Consider the following 9,953-nt stretch of genomic DNA (forward strand, 5'->3'; position numbering starts at 1 on the left):
AAGATGATTACAGTTGTAACCTGGATAGGTCCCACTCTAAGACATTACAGTGATATCTGGATAGTCCACTCCAAGACATTACAATGTATCCTGGATAGGTCCCACTCGAAGACATTACAGTGTATCCTGGATAGGTCCCACTCTAAGACATCAAGTGTATCCTGGATAGGTCCCACTCGAAGACATTACAGTGATCCTGGATAGGTCCCACTCGAAGACATTACAGTGTATCCTGGATAGGTCCCACTCCAAGACATTACAGTGTATCCTGGATAGGTCCCACTCAAGACATTACAGTGTATCCTGGATAGGTCCACTCAAGACATACAGTGTATCCTGGATAGGTCCCACTCAAGACATTACAGTGTATCCTGGATAGGTCCCACTCCAAGACATTACAGTGTATCCTGGATAGGTCCCACTCAAGACATTACAGTGTATCCTGGATAGGTCCCACTCAAGACATTACAGTGTATCCTGGATAAGTCCCACTCGAAGACATTACAGTGTATCCTGATAGGTCCCACTCGAAGACATTACAGTGTATCCTGGATAGGTCCCACTCTAAGACATTACAGTGACTCAGAAATTGCCTCAGAGACATAACAAAGCCACTCTTTGGTAATACCTCCCATCCTTTTTGTAAGCATTATCGTCCTACAGTTTTCTTTACTCTAATTGCCCCACGGAAATTAACTTATTCCATAGTCTGCTCCAAAACACAGCGGCGGAGAAGAGGTATTCGGTGTAGACATCTAGTCCAACTCAGGAGGTGTGCACACCATCCACCGCTTCCAAGTATATTTACAAGCCTTTCACTACACCCGCAATAACATCTGCTAAATATGTGTGTGTGACCAATACATTTTGATTTGATTTGATTTATAGTGCCAGGGTGTTGTCAGTTGTAATCTACCATCACTGTCCTAACTCTGAGACTCTGCTCCACCCAGTACTTTTAGTTCAAATGGGAATTCTATAGATTGAATACCCCCTCGGTTTTCAAATCACGTACAGGGCTTGGGCTGTTTCCCATACTCTGAGAGTTCCCATGTTGACATCGGCTGTGGCCTCAGGCCCTATGGTGCTAACCTTGGAAAAGTAATTCAAATTTCTTCTACTTCCACTTTTACAAATAAGGATAGACCAAATGGTGCAGTTCTATGCAATCTTATTGCAATACCAACTACTGTCTGTAAATATCAACCATCAGACAGGGCCTGAAACCGCCTATTGAACATGGGTTGTTTGAGTTCGAGATTCCATGTGACTTTAAAAATCGTAACGCGACTTGGTTTGAGCATCTGAACATGAGGAGCTAATTCCTAAACTGAATTACGTCAAGATCTGGGCTATGCCAGATGAGATCTAATCTGAAATGGCATTCATACTGTCCAATTTGGCGTAATAAAGAATTCTTAGCATGTAGGAAACAATTTACATGAGATTCTTGGTTCTAAGAAGGGTATTTATACTTTCAAAGACATATTCAATGTTAATGGATTCCTCCGTTACTATGAAATCCGCCGGTGTTTTTTAATGTCCCAGGATCATCCAGCCTACGGGGTGCCCCTGGGGAGCAGAATTAGCCAGTACACCCATTGGTCAAACTTCTAACTGACAGCGCACCTCAAAAAGGAGTTGTTTCTGATATCTACAGTGCATTAATTATAGCACCACAAAAAAATAACCATATCCACTTATGGGGAAAATTATTTTACACTTGCTGACAGACAAATAAATTGGGAGACAGTATGGAAAAATATGTGTGGATCATCAGAACCCCCAATCACCAATTCATGAATTTAAGAATTTAAAATAGACGTCACATGGGTATTAGTCCATCGCCATTACGTGTGTTCTGCACCACAGGGGACCTTGGTACTTTTCAGCATGTGCTGTGGAAATGCCGGGTGGTTGAATTCTGGGAAAGTCAAGGATATAATCTCTTACTTGAGAGTGTGGTTTGCAGGAACTACAGCTGCTAAGAAAATTATTTGTACAAAGGTGGACTCACCTTATCAGTTACCGTTGCAACAATGGCTGCTCACAATCAATAATCCTGGGAGACCTAAACTATGATTTGGAAATGCAGGCTTCAGACAATCTAAAAGGTGTGTAATGATCTAACCTAACCTAGCAGGTGACTAAACTACACGGCCCAAACCCTAAATATCCTTCAAGTCAACTCTGATTTATCTTGTCTTAAAGACATTACAGTGTATCCTGGATAGGTCCCACTCGAAGACATTACAGTGTATCCTGGATAAGTCCCACTCGAAGACATTACAGTGTATCCTGTATAGGTCCCACTCGAAGACATTACAGTGTATCCTGGATAGGTCCCACTCTAAGACATTACAGTGACTCAGATATTGCCTCAGAGACATAACAAGCCACTCTTTGGTAATACCTCCCATCCTTTTTGTAAGCATTATCGTCCTACAGTTTTCTATACTCTAATTGCCCCACGGGGCAAATTAACTTATTCCATAGTCTGCTCCAAAACACAGCTGGCGGAGAAGAGGTATTCGGTGTAGACATCTAGTCCAACTCAGGAGGTGTGCACACCATCCACCGCTTCCAAGTATATTTACAAGCCTTTCACTACACCCGCAATAACATCTGCTAAATATGTGTGTGTGACCAATACAATTTGATTTGATTTGATTTATAGTGCCAGGGGTGTTGTCAGTTGTAATCTACCCATTCACTTGAACTCCACTCTTAGATCTGCTCTTCTTGGATCAAAAGAGAAGCCCACTGTGGTCTGCTCCACCCAGTACTTTTAGTTCAAATGTGAATTCTATAGACTTGAATACCCCCTCGGTTTTCAAATCACGTACAGGGCTTGGGCTGTTTCCCGATACTCTGAGAGTTCCCCATGTTGACATCGGCTGTGGCCTCAGGCCCTATGGTGCTAACCTTGGAAAAGTAATTCAAATTTCTTCTACTTCCACTTTTACAAATAAGGATAGACCAAATGGTGCAGTTCTATGCAATCTTATTGCAATACCAACTACTGTCTGTAAATATCAACCATCAGACAGGGCCTGAAACCGCCTATTGAACATGGGTTGTTTGAGTTCGAGATTCCATGTGACTTTAAAAATCGTAACGGACTTGGTTTGARGCATCTGAACATGAGGAGCTTAATTCCTAAACTGAATTACGTCAAGATCTGGGCTATGCCAGATGAGATCTAATCTGAAATGGCATTCATACTGTCCAATTTGGCGTAATAAAGAATTCTTAGCATGTAGGAAACAATTTACATSAGATTCTTGGTCTAAGAAGGGTATTTATACTTTCAAAGACATATTCAATGTTAATGGATTCCTCCGTTACTATGAAATCCGCCGGTGTTTTTAATGTCCCAGGATCATCCAGCCTACGGGGTGCCCCTGGGGAGCAGAATTAGCAGTACACCCATTGGTCAAACTTCTAACTGACAGACGCACCTCAAAAAGGAGTTGTTTCTGATATCTACAGTGCATTAATTAGCACACAAAACAAATGAACCATATCCACTTTATGGGAAAATTATTTTACACTTGCTGACAGACAAATAAATTGGGAGACAGTATGGAAAAATATGTGTGGGATCATCTAGCAACCGCACCAATTCATGAATTTAAGAATTTAAAAATAGACGTCACATGGGTATTAGTCCATCGCCATTACGTGTGTTCTGCACCACAGGGGACCTTGGTACTTTTCAGCATGTGCTGTGGAAATGCCCGGGGGTGGTTGAATTCTGGGGGAAAGTCAAMGATATAATCTCTTTACTTGAGAGTGTGGTTTGCAGGAACTACAGCTGCTAAGAAAATTATTGTACAAAGGTGGACTCCACCTTATCAGTTACCGTTGCAACAATGGCTGCTCACAATCAATAATCCTGGGAGACCTAAACTATGATTTGGAAATGCAGGCTTCAGACAATCTAAAAGGTGTGTAATGATCTAAACCTAACCCAGCAGYTGACTAAACCTACACGGCCCAAACCCTAAATATCCTTCAAAGTCAACTCTGATTTATCTTGTCTTAACAAATACACCAGAAAAATATGGATCTACTGGTGATTTCGCCTAATACATTAGTGTCCATTGCCCAGTTGTTTGTGTTAGAGATGTGAGAATGCAAAAATCTAAGCCTTGTGACGTCATAAAGAGAAACTTCAGCGAACAGACTTTTTTTACATGTTTATTTTAGTAACCTTCGTTGTTTTTCAGCTATCCTTGAACCCGATTTAGCTGTCAGCCTTTTGGCAGATGTCTTCAATAATATTGTGGATGCTCCCTTCAAAAAAATTGTAGAGCTGAAGGTATATCAAATGCCTGTGATACCCTGGAATTATCAGAAGTCATTTATTAAATATATGATGCTTGGGTCAAGACCAGGAACACTGGCAAGCTTTTAAGACCGGACTGGCAAGCTTTTAAGCAACTGAAGATTTTTTTGTAAGACAAATCAGAAAGGCTAAATCTGATTATTATGTAAGCGCTCCTTCGGATTGTAATGGGAACACGGCGAAATTCTGGAAAACTGTCAAATCCCTGAAAGGTTCTCCTTCCTCCTCTCTGCCACAACAAATTACTTCTGACAACGGCCTCATTACGGGAAAAAAAAGCCTTAATTGAATCACCACATCTCTTTGAAATAACTTCTAAGCCTATTCACAATTATATTGTGTCACATCCTGATCTGTTTCACGTCTTGTGCTCGTCTCCACCCCACTCCAGGTGTCGCTCATTWTCCCCATTATCCCCTCTGCATTTATACCTGTGTTTTCTGTTTGTCTGTTGGCAGTTTGTCTTGTCTCGTCAAGCCTACCAGCGTGTTTTTCAGGTACACCTGTTTCTCTCTAGCCCTTGTGGTCCCGGTTTTGACCACTCTGCCTGCCCTGAGCCTGCCTGCCGTTCTGTACCTGTCTGACACTGCCCTGGATTACTGACCTCTGCCTGCCCTTGACCTGTCGTCCGCCTGCCCCCTGTTTCGTTAAAAAAAAGAACTATGTTCGACTGTCAGCATCTGGGTCTTTTCCTGAGGTCTGATATATTGGGCTGGATGCTGATAGGGGAAACTTGCTGAATGATCAGAGAAATGACAGTGCTTTTCTTTTAGTCTATTTACAGACAAATAAGTCCTGGATGCTGTCCTAGCAATAGACAACAAGAAATCCAAGGGACCGACAATTGGATCCCGGTCTGCTTAAGTATGCAGTGCCCATCATTGTTGGCTCAATAACCCGCATTTTTTAATTAAACATTGTTATCACGGAAATATTCCAAAAAGTGTGTAAATCATCTCCTTATGCTGCACTCCATAAGGACGAGGATAGAGGATCTTATCGTTATAGGCCCATTTCAAGGCTTCCTTGTCGAGCAGATTATTATAGATTATTGAATCCCTGAGAAATGTACAACTTTACTATTTTTTTAAATCTGAAAAATATTTTTTAATGAAAACCATTCAGGGTTTGGCCTTGACATACAGTTGAAGTTGGAAATTTACATACACTTAGGTTGGAGTCATTAAAACTCGTTTTTCAACCACTCCCAAATTTCTTGTTAACAACACTATAGTTTTGGCAAGTCGGTTAGGACATCTACTTTGTGCATGACACAATACATTTTTCGACAATTTTTTAACAGACAGATTATTTCATGTATAATTCTATGTATCAATTCAATCCACAATTGCAGTGGATCAGAAGTTTACAAACACTAAGTTGACTGTGCCTTTAAACAGCTTGGAAATTGCAGAAAATTATGTCATGGCTTTAAAGCTTCTGATAGGCTAATTGACAAATTTGAGTCAATTGGAGGTGTACCTGTGGATGTATTTCAAGGCCTACCTTCAAACTCAGTGCCTCTTTGCTTGACCATGGGAAAATCGAAATAAATCACCGAAGACCTCAGTAAAAACATTGTAGACCTCCACAAGTCTGGTTCATCCTTGGGAGCAATTTCTAAATGCCTGAATGTACCACGTTCATCTGTATAACAATAGTATGCAGTATAAACACCATGGGACACAAGAAGAAAGAAAAAAGAGAAAGGAAGCAAAATTATGTGGATATATTGAAGAAACATCTCAAGACATCAGTCAGGAAATCAAAGGTTTGGTCGCAAATGGGTCTTCCAAATGGACAATGACCCCAAACTATTTCCAAAGTTGTGGCAAAATGGCTTAAGGACAACAAGCAAGGTATTGGAGTGGCCCACAAAGCCCTGACCTCAATCCTATAGAACATTTGTGGGCAGAACTGAAAAAGCGTGTGCGAGCACGGAGGCCTAAAACCTGAATTGTCTGGCTCAGGTCATCAGAGGTTCTGTCAGGAGGAATGGGCCAAAATTCACCCAACTTATTATGGGAAGCTTGTGGAAGGCTACCCGACACGTTTGACCCAAYTTAAKCAATTTAAAGGCAATGCTACCAAATACTAATTGAGTGTATGTAAACTTCTGACCCCCTGGGAATGTGATGAAAGAAATAAAAGCTGAAATAAATAATTCTCTCTACTATTATTCTGACATTTCACATAATTAAAATAAAGTGGTGATCCTAACTGACCTAATACAGGGAATTGTTACTAGGATTAATAGTCAGAAATTGTGAAAAACTGTATGTATTGTATGTAAACTTCCAACTTCAACTGTAGATGCAGATTATAATATTATGTATGCCCAGACTGTTGATCTGGCTGTGTCAAAACTACTGTCAGATTTTATAGCTATGCAGGAATCCTTTTTCTGATTTGAAAACTTGTGCTTAATACAGGGAAAACGAAATACATGTTGTTTTCAAACTCTCGTTAAGAATGTTTCAGATGAACTACATGTTCACTCATTAAATGGTTCTCCAATCAAACATGTTCCCGCCTATAAATATRTTGGCATTTGYATTGATATGGATTTGATGTTTAAAAAGATTTGGAGTTAGCTTTTTCTACAGAAACAGATGATGCCTTRCTCTAAGCAAAAGCAGATTATTCAGTCAACCTTTTTATCTGTTCATGATTATGGTGATATTATTTATCAAAGTGCAGCAGAAACTACTCTTAAACCTTTAGATGACATCTCCCATAGTGCCCTTTGTTTTGTTACTGGTGACACTTGTGATACTCATCACTGCATCCTGTATCAAAAGGTTGGCTGGACATCGCTGAAGACCTGTAGATTTCTACATTACTCCCTTTTTGTTTACGAGGCCCTACTTCCTAAACTTCCGTCTTATATAACTTTGCTGTTGAAGTATAGACACCTGAGTTGCCTAACCCGTTCACAGGATTGGTTAACTCTTGAGGTTCCTAGAGTCTCCACAGAGCTAGGAAAATCTGCTTTTAGTTTTAATGCACTGTATTCCTGGAACAAAATTCAAAATATATTTAATCTTGATGTATTGATTGGGGACTTATTTGTGGACGAATGTAACAGTTTTTCTGTGTGATTTATGATGTTTTACTTGTGCTTCCCATGACTGTATTTTTGTATTTTAATATGTATCTTTTTGGGTAAAATGGGTATATTTATGTTGTATATACAGGTCACATTTTCCAAAGCGGGATGGAAGGAAACGAAAGAAGAGACGTAGGTCTGTAGTTCTTGATGTCAGATGAGTCGAGTGTTGGTTTCCTGGTTTCCTGAGAGGGGAGCAACTCAGGCCATTTTTGAGTCAGAGGGGACGCAGCCAGTGGTCAGAGATGAGTTGATGAGGAAGAACGTCCCAGAGATGAGTTGATGAGGATGGGAGAACGTCCAGAGATGAGTTTTGATGAGAATGGGGAGAACGTCCCAGAGATGAGTTGATGAGGAATGGGAGAACGTCCCAGAAGATGAGTTGATGAGGAATGGGAGAACGTCCCAGAGATGAGTTGAGAGGAATGGGAGAACGCCAGAATTGAGGAATGGAGAACGTTCCAGAGATGAGTTGATGAGGAATGGAAACGTCAGAATGAGTTATGAGAATATAGAACGTCCCAGAAGATGAGTTGATGAGGAATGGGAGAACGTCCCAGAGATGGACTGGAGAAGGAGGGTCGAGGGGCAAGTTGTCAGGCGACCAGACCTCACTAGTCCAGGATTTCATCTGGAAAAGGGGAAAAATAGGTCAAGGCGTAGGGTAGATTCTGTGTGACTGAGACCAGTAGACTCAATAGTCTGAGTGATTGAGGAGCGGATGTCGTCAACCTTCTTTTCAAAGTGGTTGACAACGTCGTCCGCAGAGAGGGAGAAGAGAGGGCCGGAAGCAGAGGATTAAGGAGGAAGGAGGTGGCCTGGCTGAAAATTTCACTGTCAGTCTACACTTGCTGTTTACGAAGCGAGTGATGACAAATACAATTTGATACGGCCCAGAGAGGTTCTCAGCTTCAGCTTCCTCTCTGTCAGGTGGATATGGTCCAGATAGGTCCTCAGCTTCAGCCTCCTCTCTGTCAGGTGGATATGGTCCAGAGAGGGCCTCAGCTAGCCCAGGGAAAGTGCAAAGCTGAGCCATCAATCTCTGTACCTCTCTGCCTCCACATGCACATGATTACCTGCCTGCCTGCTGCCTGCCTGCTGCATCTCTAAGTGGAATGTGTGACGGGATTGAACAATCAGCCGCGTTACCGGGAGAAATGTACCCCCAGCCCGCCCCCCCCTTGAGCAACACACCGCAGCAACCGCCCGCCCCTTGAGCAACACAGCCCCGCCGGCCCCCCTTGAGTCAACACAGCCCCGCCCCTCTTGAGCAACCCGGCCCGCCCCCCTTGAGCAACACAGCCCGCCCCTTGCAGCAACACAGCCCGCCCCCCTTGAGCAAAACCAACAAAGCCCCGCCCCTTCCCAGCTTGAGCAACACAGCCCGCCCCTCTTGAGCAACCCGAGCCCCCCCCTTGAGCAACCCAGCCCGCCCCTTGAGCAACACAGCCCGCCCCCCTTGAGGAACACAGCCCGCCCCTCTTGAGCAACACAGCCCGCCCCCCTTGAGCAACACAGCCCGCCCCTCTTGAGCAACCCAGCCCGCCCCCCTTGAGCAACACAGTAACAATCAGGCTTTGCCTCTTGATCTCTGTCGATCCCCTGCCAGGATACACAACTCAAAGCTTTGACTGTTTTTTTTTTCTAACATTGACTGATGTGTAACTTTAAAGTGTCACTTTTACTTACACTGACTGATCTAACCCTTTTGGGGGGGTTTTTTAGAGGGGGGGGGGGAACTTTTAGGGGGAAAAATAAGTTGTATTTAAATGTATTTAGGTACATCTTCCCATTCCAAATACTAATATGGCAGCTTAATGACTTCAAATACTTTTACCTTTAGTATAACATTCTCACGAGTAGGAGTAGTAACATCAACGATGCTAACGTGAATGAGACATTGTAGGTCATTGAGGATTTTCTAGAATAGATCTCACACATGCTCAAATCTAAGGTCATTAGCCCTTTAAAAATATTTACGGGAAGTGATATGAATAATACTGTTGCTCACAATATTATTTCCCCTGATTTAAAAAGACTAACACCAAGGGACACTTTGCATTTAGACAAACCAAATTATCAKTMAAATTCTCAAATGTATGACATAATAAAAGGYTGTGATTAGTTAATAATTTAATATACTGTAGATCTCTCCCCCCGATAACAGTTTGCTACTGAAGGGAATGCTCGAGGTCCTTGTATATCGTTGTAATGAGMGATTTTCAAGGCACTAACACCAATTATATWCAACTGAGGGACATGCAGTAAAGTAGGAACATTTACAGACTTCTTTGTTTTTATTGATCTGTACAATAAATTACATATTTTTACTGACTTTATAGCATTCAAAATAATGGATAGATATCTCTTAACATGTAACTACAACTCTACGCATCACCACTGGAACAAGCAGCCCATTTGCTTACCATAAATACTTTAAACAATGCATAAATGTATTTATGTTTATTGTACCTTATTTAATTAAGCAGGGAG

Source organism: Salvelinus sp. IW2-2015, linkage group LG6.2 (genome assembly GCF_002910315.2).
Source record: "Salvelinus sp. IW2-2015 linkage group LG6.2, ASM291031v2, whole genome shotgun sequence".
Classification (NCBI taxonomy): Eukaryota; Metazoa; Chordata; class Actinopteri; order Salmoniformes; family Salmonidae; genus Salvelinus; species Salvelinus sp. IW2-2015.